Source organism: Lepisma saccharinum, chromosome 8 (assembly GCF_977018435.1).
Source record: "Lepisma saccharinum chromosome 8, izLepSacc3.1, whole genome shotgun sequence".
NCBI lineage: Eukaryota > Metazoa > Arthropoda > Insecta > Zygentoma > Lepismatidae > Lepisma > Lepisma saccharinum.
This window is the reverse complement of record NC_139236.1, coordinates 43,264,556-43,277,386: the sequence shown is the minus strand read 5'-3', so window position 1 is coordinate 43,277,386 and position 12,831 is coordinate 43,264,556. Positions and strand designations below refer to the sequence as shown.

Below are 12,831 nucleotides of genomic sequence, written 5' to 3'. Positions count from 1 at the left end.
GAAAACCGGCCAAACGGCGGGGGAAAAAACAAAAACAATTATCTCTATAGTACATTGAGTACAACACAAAAATCTTGCTTATAAACAAATTGAGAACGTACGTTCATGAAATATATTTTTCTGGATTTTTTTGTCTGGCCAATTTATCAACAAGAATCTGGGAAATATGGTACTAAATAAATCTCATGAACGAACTACTTGTTCGTTTTTCTCGTGCGTGCGCTCGAAGGCAGAGGGTACGTGGGATTTGCATTCACTATTATCTCACACAGCAATACCGATAGGGTAATGACGTGATCAGTGGCGAAGTGTGTATTCTGTTCTAAGATAATTATCAACTAAGATTCTCGTAGGCCGGGATATGATCGTAAGAGGGTAAGTATTTTGTTTAGTACTCCCTCTGTCCCATAATTATTGTCCGGTACACCTTTGTTTGTTGTCTCATAATAATTGCCCGATATTCAAACTGTGACATTGGTGTATACAGAAGAAGAACATGAAACAAGGGAATGAGCCATACAATTTTACTACTCAAGGATCAGTACAAATTGTGCTTTCCATCTGCCTCTTCGTCTGTCATTTCTGTACTACCATTTTGGCATACCGGACTATAATTATGGGACAGAGGGAGTACTCAAGATACACAAACACCAATTTGTGTTGATATCTGGGATGACAGGGCAAATACTCGTTTAAACAATATAGAAAAGCCCCGGAGTTATCCTCTATTATTATTATTATTATTATATTAATAATAATAACTGCCAGTACGGCAACAAAGTACAACACAATGACACAATTTCATTTTTGAATAATTCATATTTTAGTTGTTAAAATCTAACAGTAATAACTACACCCTGTGGCCAAGTGGTTAGCACATCGCGCTGCGACGCCAAGGGTCCCGGATTCGAATCCTGGTCGGGCTTGGTTGTTTGTGAATGTCCATTCATCAATTTCATCATTTCATCACTCATCCCCATCTTCGCAAATTAGCCAAGAGGCACAAAACGCGAAGTAAAATAAACTAAATCAATCAATCAATCAGTAATAACTACAGCGCCTTGAATAACGTAGTGTGGAAAACGGCACAGTTCTGCGCGCTCTGGCTGGTTCCACTCGAAAATGCTCCGCTACAGGCTGGTGTTGAACCCGGTGTTGGTATTCGTCTGCTTATAATGGAAGTAAATGGAGTTTTCGCTGCAACGTCTGATTCTTTTACATGAAGCATTTCTATGAATGTGATAATTGCTATGATATTTGGTACAGTGGTCGCGAAGATATTAACGAACATCCTAGACAGTCGACCACGTCCTGTTATCGTCATACTTTCCTTAATAATACGGGAGAAAAAATACGCGTGGAATGCCCTTGGCAACTAAATTTTTGTGTATGAATTAGGTTCATTATTATTATTATTATCATCAAACATCATCATTTCTTTTAAAGATATACACAATGAAGCATTTGTATTTTTGATATTTACTGTCTCTTTTCTTCCGCTTTAAACTAATCGCGGCGATGATGATTCCATGAAACGGCAAGGGGAACCCCACAAAACTTTCTTAGTGCCATCGACATGAGTGCAAGGAAACTTTCAAACCAATGGGACAAGCGACACGGGATGTTCATACTGTCACACTAGTGACACACACTTCCAGACTGTAAAATAGCATTCATTGCACATGAGGGTCCAAACAGCAAACGACACGTTCATATGGCGTATTCGCGTGCTACTTGTTACTTCGGTCGGAAAGCTCCTTAAAGGAAGGGTGCTCGACGCGCTACAGGGGGAGTTCCCAACTAAGTGACAAGCGACATGGTGCCTTCAGTCTATTGGCAAGCGTTCGCTGCTAATTGTGCGAACAACAGATAGGCGGGCCCGACCCTGTGGCCGAGTGGTTAGCACATCGCGCTGCGACGCCAAGGGTCCCGGGTTCGAATCCCGCTCGGGCTTGGTTGTTTGTGAATGTCCATTCATCAATTTCATCATTTCATCACTCATCCCCATCTTCGCAAATTAGCCAAGAGGCACAAAACGCGAAGTACAATAAACTAAATCAAATCAAAATCAAATCAAATCAAACAGATAGGCGACAAGAAAAACCGCACATTACAACAACAGACTAGGCGACACGATAAGTCACACGTGTCGCTTTGTCGGTTGTGCGTCGCTCAAACTGGGCCATTTCCTCAATATCTTGCAACATGTTGCCGTGGTTTGTTGTTCGCGCATGCGCGATGCAATGGGTGTCTTGCTTTACGGAGATTGCCCACCAAAGCGACAGGGGGCACGCGACACTTGTCGCTTGAGGATTTCACCAACCGAACGCTGGCCTGTGCTTCCCGTCATGCCGCTACGATGTGAAATGTTGCTCTTGATTGGCTCGTTTCCAAGCAACATGTCTCGCTTCGGTATGAAAGTTGCCTTGGACCGAAGGACCCGTGTCGCTTTGGTGTGAAATCCTCGTATCGTATGTCGCGTGTCAAATTTGGTGTAAAATCTCCTTTAGGATACGTTGCAGTCAGAGCTTGTGTCCCTAAGGTTCGAAAGGCTGCATTGATTACGGACTGCTCGCTTCCAAGCGACACTTGTGGTTTGTCGCCTCGGTATGAAATATCTCTCAGGATACTATTTATATTCTAATAACATAGAAAAATAAACTCTAGTACACAATCCAACCCCTGACGTCCGGAATCACTTTGCGATGTTTCTTCTTGTGTTACTCATGCTATTTATTAATTAATTTTATTTTACTTTTCTTTCCAAATTAATGTCATTTCGTGACTGCAAATCACTCCACAAATATAACTGTTTCCATCAATTCACGTACCGCCTTTCAAGACAAACAAATCTACATAATATATTCAAAAAACTAACAAAGCCGCATTACTTTCATAAGAAAATTAGCACCGACATTGATCACACTGCCATCTATGTTTCTCATCCGTCTGGGGAACCAGTTTCTTGGGTCGTTTTCCACACTACGTTATTCAAGGCGCTGTAGTAATAACCAAACAATAATACTTAAGTAATGAACAATGAAAACGTAAACAGTTGTTACTTCTAATGTGAGACAGTAACTTCAAGATATTTGTAGTATTTGACGATTCTACAGCTCAATCAAATTGAGAAAACCCCCGGTAAATTCGTGAACCAAAGAGGACAGAATTATAGAAAGAAAGAAAGAAAGAAAGAAAGAGAGAAGGAAAGAAAGAATTAAAGAAGGAAGGAAAGAAAGAAGGACAAAGAAAGAAGGGCAGAAAGAAAGAAAGAAGGAAAGAAAAAAGAAAGAAGAAAGAAAGAAGAAAGAAAAAAGAAAGAAGGAAAGAAAAAGAACGAAGAAAGAAAAAGAACGAAGAAAGAAAAAGAACGAAGAAAGAAAAAGAAAGAAGGAAAGGAAGAAAGAAGGAAAGAAAGAATTAAAGAAGTTAAGATAGAAAGAAGGAAAGAAAGAAAGAAGGAAAGAAGAAAGAAAGAAGGAGGAAAGAAGGAAAGAAAGAAGGAAAGAAAGAAATAAAGAAGGAAAGAAAGAAAGAAAGAAAAAAAGGAGGGAAAGAAAGAAAGAAAGAAGGAAGGAAGGAAAGAAAGAAAGAAGGAAGGAAAGAAAGAATGTTTTCTCCTTTCGATTCCCCTTCGCGTATGCCCAAGAGCCACTTGTTTGTTGCCATATGTACAGCTTCCCTCTCTTGCTTCCTTGTCAAATTCTTCAACAACTTTAAATAATACGCTGCGTGCGGTTTTCCCCTTCAGGGTGACAGAAACACTTGACACTAAAGGTGACGACGATGTCTTGAAAAACGCCGCACATTTTTGGCAACGCAAGGGCAGGATTACATGGTAAACAGCGCTCTCCGCTAGCTTACGGTCTCTGATTCGAATGATTTATATATAACCCCCAAAACCCTCCAATACATTTTCGCATCTCCTTTATTTTTCTAGCGCCGCTGCTGGGCTAATAACTCCATTGTGCAAAACCCTTATACGGTCCAGGTACTACCAGCAGCCTTTTCATTGGATGATGCGTGATTGCGTGGCTACAGCATCAAGTTCCGTCGTAGCTGTTTTCTGGTTTTCGAGAGTCTGCAACTTCCTTTCAATGCTAGGTCAAGGGTCAACGCCGAATTGGTGGCTACTACCGAGAATCGAACGCGAGCGCTCTAACCCTCTCTTCCGGCCTGTCTCTGCATAAAGCGACTCTGGTGTTCACCTAGCCTCTAATAATTGCGTGCCTGTGAAGTAAAGGCGACCAGATCGTGGTGCTGATCACATCACCTACAAAAAATTGTTGACATTGTGAATGAATGGGGCCCTACTTTCACATCCTTTAATGTGCCTTCATGAGCTTTGCCCCTTTTTACCTATTAGATTTGAAATGTTGAACTGTATTAGTTATTGTTGATTTATTATTTAGCGTCGCTTTTCTGACACTTTTGGTTGGCCAATCGCAACGATGAGGATGAGTGATCATATGATGAAATTGATGAAGGGGACACTCACAAAGAACACCCATGCCCAGGCTGGGATTCGAATCAAGGACCTCTGCTCTAGTAGTGCGCTGTTCTAAGCACTCCGCCATAGAAGTCGGCTGTATTAGTCACTGAAAACATAGATGTAAAAGTAAGATGTGTGTCAAAAATGGTTGAGTCTGTTCCTTAATTCCGTCATAGGGAATTAAAATAAGATAGTAAAAAAAAATGGTTCTTCTTATGCCACAGGGTAAGTAAGTACCTCTGATGCTGACAGCGCAGAAACCGGTGTCAGAATGTTTGCCGCCGGCGCATAATGACCTTTTCCATTATCCTCACATACGGAATAGAATGAAAAGTGTAACAGTAGAAATGCTTCCGGGTCAGTGGCCCGCTACCTTTTCCTTCTCAGAAAATAAAACCTCCAAAAGCAAATCTCGGCAGGAGTTTCATTAGGCTATCTAACCTGCCGTATGTTAGCCGAGATGATACGAATTAATGTTCGATGATAAAATATAAGAGAACACACATTTCGGATCTTGAGCTTAGGTACGTACACGTGCCGCTATATGTAATAGAACACTGGCGTTGGGCGTTCTTAGCGGGCGCGAGGGAGGGGTCCCCCTAATAATCCTCTTTTTTAATTATTTTTTTTTTTTTTGCATGTATGGAATATTTCTTGTGTTTTCCAACAAATAATTCAAAGGTAACGTCGCTTATGTAATAAATCCACATTGTTTTTCTGTAGTCAGTCACCGATATTCAATTTTGTGTTTAGTTTATGTCATTGTCTCGTTCTTGGATAACAATCAGCATCATCCTAGGCTTAACTTGGGGGCACTGCCGCCTCCTAATTTTCAGGTTCATAAAAAAAATAATTTAAGGGCATTTTTTGTTAACGGGTTATGCCCTCTCCCCCACGAAGTTAGGTCCCATATTACGCTGCTGAGCATCCATCGCTGGATAGGCTAATAGGGACTGAACCTACAGTTTAAAGTGGAATGAGAACCATTATGTGCCTCCACCGGGCATCTAAACAGAACCCGTTGATTACAAGGCGAGTACGTTACCACTACGCCATCAGGGAGGCGTCTTGGATTTTCAGAAAGTGTATAAGTATAAAAGATAAAACTTGGTTCTAACTGTAATTCGTGGGTATTAACGTGCCGATTTTATAGATCTGTAAAATTGAAAGTGTTTAAATCCAGAGATTGTTAATTTTTGCACAGGAACTACGTATGATTAGTTCAGACATGATTAAATGGGCCCGAGGTTGAAAGCCCTTCCTGTCAATTTCTCCATCTAAAATTGATTTCTTTCTCAAAATCTTGAAATTTCAGACGTGAGTGAGACAGAGAGACGGAGTAGGTATGATTGTGTATGTTCGGTTTTCCATAACGTTCCCCTTAAATGGACAATGATACGGGGAAAATTAGAAAACTGAAAATATTCAATTAAATAACAATTCAAAAATTGTAAAACTGGCTTCTAAGTGTGAACAAGGATGTCAACGTTACAATGATCCACAGGAAATACCAATCATAAAATAATACTTTCATTCATAACATAGGATCCCATTGTGCTTTAATCAATACAATAGCAATAACTATTAATTAACATGTAAAATGCGTATTTTAAATTTTAATTTACAATTTCAGCCACTCAGTTCACCAAAATAAATCGGGGCCTCTCAGATCCCCAAAGTGGTAAACTGGTTATAGAGATAAAATCGCTTTTAAGGATTAAACCTGTAGGTCCAGTCCCGATTAGCTTATCTGAGCAAAAGGTGAACAAACTTTTAGAAAGAAACTGGGGACGAGTCTAAAATTCAGAGCAACCCATTAGTGGACTAATTTATGTCTGCTCCTATCTTCCACAAAACCATAAATGTATACGAATTAATCCTTCAACGCCACGACTCGAATCCTTTGATTTTAAATACGTAACGAGCTCGTTCATTGTACGGCTGAGATCCTGTCAAATTTGTTCCCAAATGTTCAGTAGCGTTTAATGCAAAATACAGGGTGGTTTATAAGAGTGGCAACTCCCATTTAAAACAAGAATAAATTGTGGAAAAAAAAAAGACGATACGGGGAAGAGGGAAAACCAGATACTGCAAGCTTGGCGGCCATCTTGGATTCAACATCAGTTTTTCTTAAATAGAAAAGTGGGCATGCGATACATGAAAATGTGCTAGAATTTGAAGAGAAACGCTGTGCTACGCTTAATTTTTGTGTAACTTTAATCCTAAAGCTTTTCAAAACCTAACTTTCTCGGTTAATGTTCGATTTTTGAACAGCTTTACCAGCTGGAATTTTCTATTGGTTCCAATTGAAATTTCAATTGGATTGGATTGAATTGGAATGAATCGGATTCTATCGGACGCCTAATACAGCTATTGGAATGTATTGGTTTCAATCGGAATCTCAACTGAAACCAATTAGAAAATCAAGACAATTTCCAATTGGTGAATTGTATCCAATTGTAAGTTTGTATAGACGGTGTTAAAGGCGGAGCTACTGAGGAGCATGCGCACTCGTCTGGTCCCCCTCGAACATCCGGCTACCCTTACGGTGCTATGGACGTTAGTATGAAAGGGCAAAGTGGAGATTATTTTACAAGGAAATAGGGTGTCAGCTGTGTAGCATATGGTTGTACAGTTCGATCGGGAACAAATTTATTGAGTCAAGTATCACTTCGTAGGTTTCCGAAGGACGTGGAGGGACAAAATCTCTTGATACAAGCAGAACGAAGAAAGGATTGGTACCCGGAAAGGATTTGTACGACTTGCATGTTACAAACTTGTTGATCGTTTATCTGCGTATTGTGTTGTTGTGAAAAGCAAGCCTCTTAGTGAGGTTTCAAACCGAAGCGACACGCTACAGCAGTGGTTCGTACCGAAGTGACAAGCGACACCGGCCCATTTAGTCTATAAATAAGCATTTTCCGCTCATGGGAAATCAAGTCTCAGGCGGCACAATACACGCCATTGGAAATCTGAGCGACACGTGCAGCTCGTCCTGTCGCTTCGGTTCGAAAAATTTCATTGATCATTGAGGATTCACTTTTAAGTGGCACGGAGATTACACACCGAAGCGACAAGCAACAGCCCCTTTACTCTAAAGGAAACAATTCACCTTTCATATGAGTACAACAGACCAACGCGACACGAGAAAACAAGTCCAGTCAAAGCGACATGTTCATTTTCTCGTGGTGAATTGGTTCGAAAGGAAGCTTTCAGACTGCAGCGATACGCGTCTCTTGGAAACCAACATTCAAAAATAAACAACACCTTCCGAATTAAAGAGACACGACAAATTGCAGGTGTCGCTTGTCGCTTGGAATGGGCCGTTTTATCAATGTATTGTGTTGCCCCGGCCTGTTATTTGCCCAAGCCTGACTGGTGAATGGTTTGCTTTAGATCGAATGCTTCTGTACGAAATCCCGATATCGCTTGTCGCTTCAGTCTGAAAACTCCCTTGTTGTTTGAAGTAAATTCGTGCAAGTGAAAGTGGCATGCCATATCATAGGTTTTCCCTAAATCCCTCAGGCGGAAAGGCGACGTTGAAAGCACATATATTTACTAGCATTTGTTATGTGTCATTTCATTACTTCTGCAGCTTTGTTGACAAAGATTCACTTAACCATACTTTATAATATAATAATATCACAAGTTTTATAGAATTATCTTTCCCTCACTTTTCCATTCACAAAATAATTGAATATATATATAAACTTTCATACATTTTGAGTTCGTCGTGCATGTACATGAGATACTTGTCAGTGCTATACAACTGGCAGCCACAAAGACAAGTCATATTTAACCAAATAATCTGCTCTGCAGTTGATCATCCGACGGAATCTAGACGTCCACTCCTTCATAGTAGAACTTTAACAAATACCTTTCTTGACTATCGTCGCACAACTGATGAAAACAAGCGCCCATTTCTTACTTCGCATGCCGGTGAATCTGCATTGGCAACAACGGGGACTGGCCTAAACCGGAAGTTCCGGGGGGACCGGGCAAGACCTCACCAATGTTTATGTTTACATTTTTAACACGGTCTATATATTGTAGAAGCATCATGTTATAAATTCATTTATTGACTCCAAGCGTAGGTAGTTTAATTCTTGACACCACATTTCCTAGAATTTAGAAGTTCTTCGAAAAAACAACACACGTGATCTGTGATCTAAATTTCTTCTGAATTCTAATGCATACTACTGCAGTCAGATTTATCTGAATAAATACCTAAGTAGAACTATTTCTTAAGAACAAACTCAACCTTAAAGCAGGGAATAAATGTTACAATTAGTTATTGTTTGTTTTTTTGTTTTTTAAATATGGAATTTCCATGGTTCATCTTATGTGTATGTAATGCAATTGGAAAAATGAGCAATCTTTTGATCAACTACGTCGATCTCGACAGTGTGTTGTTTGCTCATCACCTTTTCAAGTGTTGTGGGTGAGAGTCTTTGTTTAACCTCATTTTTTGTTGTTTTCGCATGTATAAAGGAACAACAACATGTCAATTTATGACTGAAGCAGCATGTTTTTCGATTTTCTATAAGTGTGTTAAACACAATGAAGCTACAGAGTTAAAAACGTGTTAATATATTTGAAAAAGTTTTGTATGTGAAAGTTTTTTTTAAGTTAGAAATTCTACATGCTTTACGATAGATTTATTATAGTTGTTTTATATGATTTCTCCATTGCATTTACAGTTGTATAGATAAGAATTTTTCATAAGCAGTATATTGAAAACAATAAAATACTTTCCAATAGAAACCAATTCATTACAATTGACCAATCGGTTCCGATAGTGTGTCTAAAAACTCATATTGGCTATCGGAACAAATTGGAGAAATTTCCAGCTTTGTAGGGTTAAATTTACATGAGAAAGAGACACACAAATCTCGTATATATCTTCAAATTCTATCCCATTTTCGGATGTCGCATGGCCATCTCCCCAACTAAAAACTGAAATTCAATCCAAGATGACGGACTTCAATGTATCCGTAAGTAGATGGGAAAATACTTGGGAGCAATTAATCATCATTTTAATTGACATTAATGGCTTTTTTATTCATTTTCGAGGGTGACGCTATTGTTAATTAATCAAGCGCCACGTGTCGTGGGTGGAGGAGGTGATGAGTCATCGATGACTCATGCACACGTGTGAGTTTGAAATTAATGGTTTTCCATTAGTGCACAAAAGATACTATTATGTATTCCGTTTTTTACCCTAACCTAACACTATATATGCGTTTCTGCCGGATATGAGTCATGGGTGCTTTATACAGACGTGGGAACTTGGAATTAATGGTTTTTCCATTAATGTACAAAAGACATTTTCGGCCTATTGTAAGGCGTCACGTCCGGCCATTTTGGCGTCGGTGGTGAGTCATATTAGCTATAATTAAGGATCCGGATTTACCCGTATTCAATCGGTGCCGACGCGTTCGAACGGAGGTAGAAGATATTATAACACATGTTCGCTTTAAACGCGAAGAAATTGAACGATGTATCCTATATGAAAACGAAGTATGCAGGCAGAATCCATGTTATTAATATTAACCTGTTATGAGTTTGCATTCTTCGCCACCCCATTCAGCGTGCGATCATGGATGCACGAGGGGGAGAATCGCCTCTATTGTTACGGGCCCCATCGGTCTTTTTCAGGAGTTGAATGGAAGCCTGGTCCCGCCAATTCTTTTACACGCGGGTATTGATTTTCTTTGAGGTTCCAATTCTATTTGGTGGAAGTAATCTACGCGTTCTTTTTTCTTCCGCCTTTTGTAACATTGCAAAGATTATTTAACCTAAGGCGTAACAAATTTGACTGAACTAGGAACATTCAGTTCCTGTATCTACAGGTTAAAGTGGATGCGATCCACTATTTGCCCTTATTTCGGGGTTGCGAACCACGGACCATTTGATTATTGCCTTATAAACATCAGGATTCACGTAAAATTGACCAGATGTTTTTACTATTAGGGACAATATTTCGCATTTTTTCTGTATTTTTACTCAGAAAACGCTATTTGAACGATTCAAGCAAGAGTTCGCATGGCAATTTAGACACACAAACTGTGTTTCTTCAACTTTAGTTGAAGTTTAGGTTTATTTTTTACTCTAATATCACAATTTCTTCTATTCAGGCAACATTTTTTATTAAATTTTGGACTCACAAAGACATTTTTCAACTTTTAACTTGTTATTTTAAAAGTTTATTTCCATTTTTTACTCTAATATCACAATTTCATCTATTCTGGCAGGAGTGTTTATTGCAGTTTAGACTTGCAAAGATAATTTTTTCAACTTCTTTTATTAATTTTTCTATTTATTGCCTTTTGTATCTTATATTTATTAATTCTTAACTTTGAGTTTTGTTCTTTATTTAAAAAATTTCTCTAATCACTAAGGAAGAAGTACTTTTAAGTAAAACTGTACCCACAAATTTTATTATTACTATTATTATTATTATTATTATTATTATTGTTGTTTTTGTTTTGATGTAGTTGTTGAATCTTGTTGTTGTTGTTAGGGTTTATTGACTTCCACTACGCTATTTTTGGTTTGGTTCGTAGGAAAGTTTGCTTATTTTAGAGTTTCCTCGGTATTTTCTTACTGTTTGGGTAGGTAAAGTTTCCTAAATATATGAGTAGGGTTCCATATATTCTTGTTCTTGCATGTTTTTCATATGATGTGATCACCACAACTCTCCAAGTGCTTTTACTGCATGTTTCTATTTTTATTGAGGCTGAGTAATTCCTAGAGCCACTTTATGCATGAGAGAAAGCTTGAAAATTTTGATCTCAGATAATCGCCAACCTTATGTCAGAGTATTTTCGAGTATATTTTAGACTTATTATGGGCCACTAGAATATCACGGCTTGCTTAATTTTTAAGTATGTTGCGCAGTTATTGTATTTTTGCTTTTGCTTACTAGATAATCTGTATGAAATGTTTAATATTTGTACTTTTTTTGCACTTATAAGAGGCCAAACTTTTACTGTAACTAAAATTATTATGTCTCTAGGCACTGTAACCCCTTTACCAAGAGTACTATAACTGAATGTTTATTAATATTGTTTCTTTCATCCCTTAAATATAACAATTTAACAATATAATGACAAATCACAGGACAAGTCGATGTTAGCAGATGACTACGTGGCTTTTAAGTCCACCTGCCAAACTTTTCTTACCATGCTATTTACCTTTATAGTCTTTTATTCGGGTACGTTTCAACTACTATTGACTTTTTGAGTGTTTGATTAATACCAGGGGTTATTTGTATCTGTTATGCTGTATTATTTGAGGCTTCTTTTTTTATTCTACAATCACTATATGTCCCTGAGAACTAAATTCCGCTGACTGAAGCTTAAAGCTTAGGCTCTACAGCATGTTGAATGGTTAAGCACTGGTCAATATGAATTTTACAGAGGCTAGTAGGAGGCATAGGAACACACGCCAGAGCCTTATTAGCGTGCAAGAAGCACTTTCAGGGAGTACTACGAGGAAACGAAGTTGATTTTTTGAGTGCTTTACCAGTTACACAGCCAATATTTGCTATTTCAAGTAACTACATGTACCAGAACATTTTACAGCCCAACACTAACTAGACTTCAATTTATACTTTATTAGGTGCTAAATGTAGCAAGAACTCTGATTGTACATACTTTTAAGAATCCAACTATTTCAGGATTTTTTCTATGTAAGCATATTTTTATTGATTACTAACTTTAACAGACCAATCAGGAAGACGCCAAAATTCACTAAACTTAGTACTATAGTGTAGGTGATTGCATGAAAAGTAGAAATTATAACAACCACAAGATTTCGCTTTTTTGCTTTTGTGACTAATCGTGACGCTGAGGATGAATGGATGGCCAAAAATCTTAAGGACTGGATGTATTTTACCACTACAGACGCCTATGTAGAAACACTAGAGTACTGTTAGCTTTCAAAATTGAGGTTATACTGTACTGTTTCTTAAATATTTCGTATTTGGCACGCTTAACAAGTTACACTTATAACCATTTCAGGACAAATATTGCTAAAGCTCTCAAATTAATGTGTACAAGTTGATATTTCTGCTATCAGAGGAATTAACAACCATATTTTACAAACAAATGGTATTGTTTACACTTTATTTACTTCAATCTGAGACTAATATTTTACAGTAATTGAATCATTCAGCCCTAGTCAATACTTTACTGCATCAGAAAGTTTGTTATTAATCTAATAAGTATGCTATTTTGTGCTATTCTAACGCAAACGTTGTTTAATTCACTGGTTATAATGCAAACTTTTGCACAAATTCGATATATTCACTACCTTCAAACCAAACAATTGTACTT

The 12,831-nt window shown here is 38.1% G+C and overlaps 1 protein-coding gene across 3 annotated transcripts in view; it reads right to left on the bottom strand.

The window, feature by feature from the left end:
- Window positions 1–12,831, bottom strand: part of cyc (basic helix-loop-helix ARNT-like protein cyc) — a 241,675-nt gene that overhangs the window by 179,771 nt on the left and 49,073 nt on the right. The gene's annotated exons all lie outside the window — the stretch shown is intronic.